The sequence below is a fragment of the Anolis sagrei genome, chromosome 2, assembly GCF_037176765.1.
Source record: "Anolis sagrei isolate rAnoSag1 chromosome 2, rAnoSag1.mat, whole genome shotgun sequence".
NCBI lineage: Eukaryota > Metazoa > Chordata > Lepidosauria > Squamata > Dactyloidae > Anolis > Anolis sagrei.
Genome location: NC_090022.1, coordinates 23,392,150 through 23,400,684, shown reverse-complemented (window position 1 = coordinate 23,400,684; position 8,535 = coordinate 23,392,150). Strand labels below are relative to the sequence as shown.

General features: G+C 42.1%; 1 long non-coding RNA gene across 1 annotated transcript; it reads right to left on the bottom strand.

Moving 5' to 3' along the window:
• Positions 1-3,908: 3,908 nt before the first annotated feature.
• Positions 3,909-8,532, bottom strand: LOC137096384 (uncharacterized). Its single transcript, XR_010909418.1, has 3 exons — positions 8,434-8,532; positions 6,241-6,363; positions 3,909-5,060 (listed from the first exon to the last, which is right to left on the bottom strand). It is a non-coding gene; the product is annotated as an uncharacterized lncRNA (long non-coding RNA).
• Positions 8,533-8,535: the final 3 nt, after the last annotated feature.

Below are 8,535 nucleotides of genomic sequence, written 5' to 3'. Positions count from 1 at the left end.
AGTCAGAATAATCCTTGTCTGATTTTACAGCCATCTTAAGTTAGTCTCTTTTCCCTCATTTTTTCTGTCGTCCCTTCCATATGTGTGGCATTAATATACACACAGAAGCAGAAAACAGGAACATTATGTCTCTATTTCTGCTCCACTTCAAGCACTTTCTCTGGGCCCTTCCACACAGCCATATAACCCAGAATATCAAGGCAGAAAATATCACAATATCTGCTTTGAACTGGGTTATCTGAGTCCACACTGCCATTCATTCCAGTTCAAAGCAGATCATGTGGGATTTTATTCAGCTGTGTGGAAGGGGCCTCTGTCTTCATTTGAAGCAGTTATGATTCCCTGCCCCCACTTTTTAGACTCTGGGACTACGGATTCTTGCTATCTATATTTGTTTGGAGGTTCCTTTTGTCACCCAGGGTGCCACCTTGTGATCATCAATATGGTCCAAACAAATGCATGAACTTGAGTACTTGGCTTAAACACTCTTAAGTATTGGAATCTCAGAGTATATATGATTATAATACAGACTCTATTATTTTGGTGCTGTTTTATTAAACATAATAGTAAACATACAAATATGTACGGCACTCGTCTTGGGGGAACAACAACCTTTCAGTGTCCAAACGTATTATATTCATTACATTTTGTTTTTGTTAACTGCCATCAAATCAACTTTGACATGTGGCCACCTCATGAATAAGAGACCTCCAAGTCGCCGTATCAACAGCCTTGCTCAGGTCTTGCAGCACTCTGATCTATGCATTATTTTAATCAAGAACACAGTCTTCCTCTTTGCCTACTCTCCTCTACCTTCCCAAGCATTACTACGTTTTCTAGTGAGTCATGTCTTGTCATGATGTGGCCAACTACGACAGTCTCAGTTTCATCATTTTGGCTTCTAGAGAGATTTCAGGTTTGACCTGCCCTGTCCATGGTACCCAGAGATCTCTTCTCTAGCACCGCATTCAGTTGAATTAATTATTAGCTTTCTTCATCCAATTTTCACAATCATACATAGAAATTGGAAATACGATGATGTGGACCATCCTAACCTTAGTGATTTCTTTTTCTCAAGTGCTGCTTCCACATGACTTTGTAGGTTCATCTTCAAATGGTTTCTCCTTGAATAAATCTGTCACACTTTCATCTCTTTTATATAATTATTCTGTGTTTTATGTATTGTTTTTACCATCTTTTTATTTCTACTTGATCATGCAATGTGTTCCCCTGAGGATCATTGAACATCCTCATTCTTGGTTATTGTAGGTTTTTTCGGGCTATATGGCCATGTTCTAGAGGCATTCTCTCCTGACGTTTTGCCTGCATCTATGGCAAGCATCCTCTGAGGTACCTACAACAACCCAGTGATTCCGGCCATGAAAGCCTTCGACAATACATCCCCATTCTTGGTTTAAATGTCCTTTTGACTTCTTAGTTCTTGTGGAAGAACCCCATTGATTTGTTGTTACCACCTTCTATTTCTCTATATCAGTGGTTCTCAACCTGTGGGTCCTGGCTTCTGTCTCTTTAATATGAGTGTGTGCTTTCAATTCACTTGTTGACTTATAGCAACTTGATAAATTTCCTAGTGTTGTCTTGGGTACAGGTAAGGTTAAAGATTTTCCCCTGACACTAAGTCCAGTTGTGTCCAACTCTGTGGGTTGGTGCTCATCTCCATTTCTAAGCTGAAGAGCCGGCGTTGTCAGTAGACATCTCCATGGTCATGTGGCCGGCGTGACTGCATGGAGTGCTGTTACCTTCCCGCTGGAGCGGTACCTACTGATCTACTCATATTTGCATGTTTTCAAACTTCTAGGTTGGCAGAAACTGGGGCTGACAGCAAGAGCTCACGCCACTCAGTGCTGTCTTACATAAGGAATATTCAGAAGTGGTTTTCTCAGTACCATCCTCTGAAATATAGCCTATAGCACCTGGAATTTGTTGGATGTCTCCTGCCTAAGTGCTAATCAGAGCTGATCCTGCATCCAAGATAGGCTGGGATCTTTTGAATATTTAGGCATAGACCTAATGGAATTTGGAAGAGAAGTTTCAGCAGGTGCTGCTTGTCCTGCAGCTGTGTAACAAAAAACTCCTTCAATTTAAATGTATACATGAATGACAAAATCAGGACTGCTCAGGAGATTTTTACTTTGGTAATGTTTGAGGAACAGTAGCGAGATGTGTCAGCAAGCATGACCCAATACTGGGATATTTTGGGGCACTCTATTGTGCAAAGGCCTGCAATCATTTTATAGAGCAGTATTTGTTTGCTGGAACTGGATTCACAACTGGAACTGGATTCATCACTGAACCTCAGGTCTTGGTGGTGGCCAGGGGAGCTTTTGCACAATTAGGACATTTGCATTGGTTGTACCCGTAACTTGAGAGATCAGACTTGGTTACAGTGGTCCACACTCTTGTTACATCATGGATAGATTAGTGCAATGCGCTCTATATGGGTCTGCCTTTGAAGACTGTTCAGAAGCTTCAAGTTGTCCAACAGGCAGCAGCCAGATTTCTCACTGTGTTATAGAAAACTGCCAGTATTTCCAATCTTACCAACAACTGGGTCCTTGGCTAAGCTGCTTTGGATGAAGCAGAGTCCAAACAAATCAGGGCATAACGTGGTTTATTCATGTTGCGCCATAGGAGGACGGACAGTCGACATAACACACAGTATGCCGGTACAAAACTGTCCGCCCTGACCTGGGACAAACGTCTGATATATATAACCAACTTGTTGACAACTTTCAGAGTTCCCCCTTTCCCTTATTTGGCATAGCATTAAGCAAACATTTCCTTTATCATAAACATCTTCAGGATGTAGCTCACCACAAATGGTCCAAAGTTAAGCAAAGCATATATCTGTGGAACACTCTCCCTGTAGACATCAGACAGGCGCCCTCCCTTATGTCCTTCCGTAAAAGCCTAAAGACATGGCTGTTCGAGAAGGCATTTAATTAAGTGCTATAATAATGTGGTAAAGATGACTGGAACAGAATAAGGAATATGAGATTGGTTACGATTCTACTATGAGACGAAGCGGATTATTTAGTTGTAACTATATAATTGTTGTATTGCTAATATGTTGTTTTGTAATTGCCTTTTGTAAATTGCCTTTTATATGTTGTACACCGCCATGAGTCGCCCTAGGGCTGAGAATGGCGGTTAACAAATGCACCAAATAAATAAATAAATAAATAAATAAATATCATCTTACGGGAATAGGCCGACCACATCAGCCAACACAAACCGTTCTTTCGAATAGACTGTTGTAACACTTGCCTCCCATGGGGGAAGGCAGGCTGCAGCTTAAGTAGAAGTTAACAATATGCCTTTTCTGACACGTTTAAGATAGACAGATACAAAATGGAGACACTTTGGTTCACTGTCTCCTTCAACTGGAACAATATACAGGGAGCATACAACATCCCTGTTAACATCAGCTCCACTGGCCGCGAGTCTGCTACCAAGCACAATTCAAAGTGCTGGATTTATTCAAAATGTTTCAAGGCCAATTGGGGGAAAGGAGCTTGATTTTCCATGTCTCAGCCCAGCACTTAATAGGAACCTGAATAATCAGGGAATGGCAGTTCAGGTACTGAGTCCAGTTTTGACAGGATTATGTGTTTGTCAGTCATCCCAGGGCGCTTCCACACAGCCAGTTATCCCAGGAGCATTTGCTTTTTTAAAATACAATTTTTCCTTGGCCACTAACCCCCCCCCCCCCAAAAGCGCATGCTTTCTGGGATGGATGTCCAGATGTTCTCCAGGAACTTTCTGGGAGAACACCTAGACACTCTAACCCCGTCTCCTAAAGGCCCCCAAAGCCCTATAAAAAACAAAAGAACTTACTCAGCCTCCATTAGAGAGCTGCCCGAGTGCTCCTGACATATATAATTTGTTTGTTTGTTTGTTTGTTTGTTTACCACACTTTTATCCCGCCTTTTTCAGCCCAAAAGTGACTCAGGGCGGCATACAGACTGGTAACAATTAGATGCCGAACACACATAAATACATTGTTTAAAACAGGTTAAATCACATAATAAAATTCATATAAAACAATTTAAAACTATAAAAATCAATTACTTCCAGGTTTGAATCCATGTCCATTTGCATCGTTAAGCTGTTCCATATTCGTTCACAATACTGAGTTTATCTGATTACAATGAGGTTCCAAAAGCTTGCTCGAAGAGCCAGGTTTTTACTATTTTCCTAAAGGTCAGGAGGTAAGGGACCAATCTAATATCCCCAGGAAAGGAGTTCCACAGTCGAGGGGCCACCACTGACCACTGAGAAGGCACTGTCCCTCGTCCCCACCAAGCGTGCCAATGAGGCAGGTGGGATCGAGAGCAGGGCCTCCCCATATGATCTTAAATTCCACACCAGGTTATCTTAAATGACCCATCAAGAGAAATGGGGGCAGGAGCAATTTTCTTCCTACGCCTTCCTCCTGGCGCAACATTTCCATGTGCCAGGAGAGTTCTGGCAGCAATCTAATGGAGGCTGGGTAAGTTCTTTTGTTACTGAAAGAGCTTTGGGGGCCTTTTGGGGAGAGGGTTAGAGTGTCTAGGCATTCCCCCAGAAAGTTCTAGGAGAACATCTGGACACCTACCTCAGAAAGCACGCAACTGGAAAACTGTGGGACTACTGTCTGGACTGCAGTCCAGACACCAGAAGTAGTGGATTTATCCAGCATCTTCCAAGAAGGTGCAGAATAAACCCACTAAAAAATTAATTTGCCACAAACCAGGTGAATTAATTCGGGTTTGTCCAAGAGGTCATCTGGACAGCCCCCTTTTAATTGCGGGAACTCCCATGTTAAAGGGGCTGTCTTGATGGACTCCCAGTGGCAAAGACAGGAAAAAGAAGTCATGCCCATGTCCCATGATAATAATTATACCTAGGCTACTCTCACTCGCCACTTTACATTTTACGATTGCAAAAGTCTTTATCAGAACAGCAGCTATATATTACTCGTCTCATTATGTCCTTCGTAGCTTTGCCACAAATGTCTTTGTCATCACTACAATCCAGTGTCAGTTTCGTGGTGAATCCTGGAAAGAAAAATAGAAATTACATATGTTATCTATATCTGGAATAGACAATGTACCTCCCACACACAATATTGGGGTACACCCCTTCCCCAGGAGTGTCTCACAATATTTACATCCTATCTGCTCTCTGATATGGTGACAGGCAGTAATATTATATCACTTTTGATCACTATTTCTCTCAGACTGTAGAAGAACTGCAACTAAGAAGTCTGTGATAAAGAAGGGAAGTGTTTTTATAGCTCTGAGGACTCTGACTTGGGTTATTGGGACAATTTTTTTTCCTGAAAATTATGCAAAAATGTAATATTTTCCTTGTTGAGACTCCATAATATCTAGTGTTATGCTTAACAAGACCATCTCCATGTTCTGGAGGCAGGAATTCCTTTCAACTTGGGTCCAGCATTTGTCCTGGAGGAAGCAACACAAGCTTTGCTGCTTTCTCCCTTTTTGCTTGGGTCCAACGTTTGTTCAGAAGCAATGAGAAATGCTGCAAGTGGGATGGAATTGGGTGGCAATGGCATAGCTTTAAGTACTGTCCTTTCCCCTTTTTTACTTTTCATTCAATCGATGAGTCCTGGAGGAAGCAACACGTGGCTTTTATTGATGAGATCACATGTTTTGATGCTCTTGCCCTCTTTCTTTGTGGGTGTGGGTAGAATTTAGTAGGCAGTTAGTCTGCTACACTTCCTGTTAGGTAAAGGTTTCCCCTGGCATTAAGTCTAGTTGTGTCCAACCACTTCTGCAGAAAGGTAACGGTGCTCCATGCAGTCATGCTGGCCACTTGACCTTGGAGATGTCTATGGGCAATGCTGGCTCTTCAGCTTAGAAATGGATATGAACATCCCCCCCCCCCACCCCAGAATTGGACACAACTATACTCAATATCAGGGGAAACCTTTACTAGACCAAAGAGATTTCACCTATTTAAGTTGCATCCCTAAATCCAGTATCTTGGACAATTTTGTTTCCATTGCAGCAGATCATCAAGGACAAGGAAAGCTGTACTTATTCAAACTCTGTGATGTATATTCAATGACCAGCTTAGGCAAAGTCACCCAAAGAGAGCATACAAGAAGCCCTACAGTTCAAGGCATATGTCTATTCAGGGGGAAGTCCACCTTTCCCAAGTGGGATATACAGTATTCAGATATAAGTGTACATGGTTGCAGAATAAAGATACCAAATGTGCTCTCATTCTTGGTCACGCAGAAAGCCTCTTCACTATCTATCTCGCACGTGCTTTTAAGAGGAAGGCATGTCTTTTCTGGAGCTTTAACAGTGCACCTCGTGCATTTGATGGCATCTGTTGAGAAGAAGAAGGCATGATATATTTTTAGGTCCTTGCAAACATCAGTTGTCTAAACAAATCTATGGACCTTATCATAAAAATCACCAGAATTGCCATGGATCGTGGTGAATCCAGCAGTGCCTGTCAAGAGGAACGGTGAACTCCTCCTCACGCCTCACATCGCCTGACTCACCCATTCCTCATCCCATGGAGAAAGCATCAACCTCCTGGCTTTCTCCCATTACATCTGGTGTGACACAGGAAGCCTCCATGTTGCTACCGCAGCAGCATATGCTTTTTCTGCTATAGTTTACCCACGGAGCCCCACTAAAAGTTCCTCTGTGTCATGGGATGGGAGATGGCAGGCTTCGTGGGTAAACTATAGCTGAACTGGCACATGCTGCCCAAGTAAGCCCCGTATGATGAGGTCGTAAGTCTTTCAGTTGGACTCATTTTCAAATCAGTTGTTTAAAAAGCCTTTGTAAAGGGATACTTCCTCCTTCAGTAAAAGAATCTGAGGTTTACAATTTAAAGTTGTAAAACAAGTAAATAGCAATAAAACTAATAATAATAATAATAATAATAATAATAATGCCACAGTGACATTAAAGAATGGGAAAATTACTCATAATGAGGGCATAGGGATGGTTTTGGACAAACCATAAAAGGCAATCAACCAAAAGCCTATAAATATCAGGGCATACTACAGTTGGACAATATCAAGCATGGGCATGTGAAAAATGTGGTCAGCAAAGAATATATCCAAAGAGTCTGAAAGGTTTTGAAGAGCAAATTAAATGGGAGAAATACAATCAAGGCTGAAATTGTGAAATGGACACAGGTAGAGCTGGATGATTTGGACAGAAAAACAAGAAAACTGATGACAATCCACTACTCACTACACCCACGTAGTGATGTCGACAGACTTGACCTGCCCAGAAAAATCAGGAGGCAGAGGGCTTCTGCAAGTGAAACAAACGGTAGAAGAAGAGAAACATGCATTGGCAGATTAGGTGAAAGGCAGTCAAGAACCAACATTGAGGGAAGTCAATAGTAGTAAACTGCTCAAAGTGCAAAAGTCAAAGAGTGAATACCATAAAAACACAATTCAGATCAGAAGAGAAAACTGGCGAAAGAAGGCTCTCCACGGACAGTTCCTGGGAAAATTTGAGAGCCAAATTGACAAAGAAACTACATGGCTGTGGCTCACAAATGGAACTGTGAAAAAGGAGACGGAGGGCCTGATTCTGGTATCCCAAGAACAAGCCATTAGAACCAAAGCCATCAAAGCCTGAATTGAAAGGTCGGCAACAGATCCCAAATGCAGACTGTGCAAGGAAGCAGAGGAAACAATAGATCACATCCTCAGCTGCTGCAAGAAGATTGCGCAGACAGACTACAAGCAGAGGCATAACACCGTTGCTCAGATGATTCATTGGAACTTGTGGCACAAATACCATCTGCCTGTGACAAAGAACTGGTGGGATCACAAGCCGGAAAAAGTTACAGAAAATGAACACATCAAACTACTCTGGGACTTCCGAATTCAGACTGACAGAGATTTGGAGCACAATACTCCCGACCTCACGGTTGTGTTAAAAAACAAAGTATGGATTGTCAATGTTGCAATCCCAGTTGACAGCAGGATTAAAGAGAAACAACTGGAAAAGCTGACACGATATGAGGATTAAAAGATCGAACTGCAAAGACTCTGGCACAAGCCAGTCAAAGTGGTCCTAGTGGTGATCGGCACACTGGGTGCAGTGCCTAAAGACCTTGGGCTGCACTTAAACACAATCAGTGTTGACAAAATTACCATCTGCCAGCTGCAAAAGGCCACGTTATAAATAATAATAATAATAATAATAATAATGCAGAAACTATTTTCAAAAGGATAGCATTATGCCCCCTCCTCCCCTAATAGCATTTACTTTAATGTTGACATTCCTTATATATCAATTGAGACCCAACCATAACCTTTCCTACCACCTCAAATGAAATCAGTAAAGATGGGAAATAGGGATATTGCATAGCAGATCACAGACATTTGCAGTCTACATCTTACCACTTGTAACTGGGACTTACCTCCTTGGCTCAGGGAGAGGAAAATACAGACTGCTAGGAGCCACACTGAAACAATTTGTGTCCCCCAAATCCCCAAGACTCTGTGACCCATTTTATAGCCTT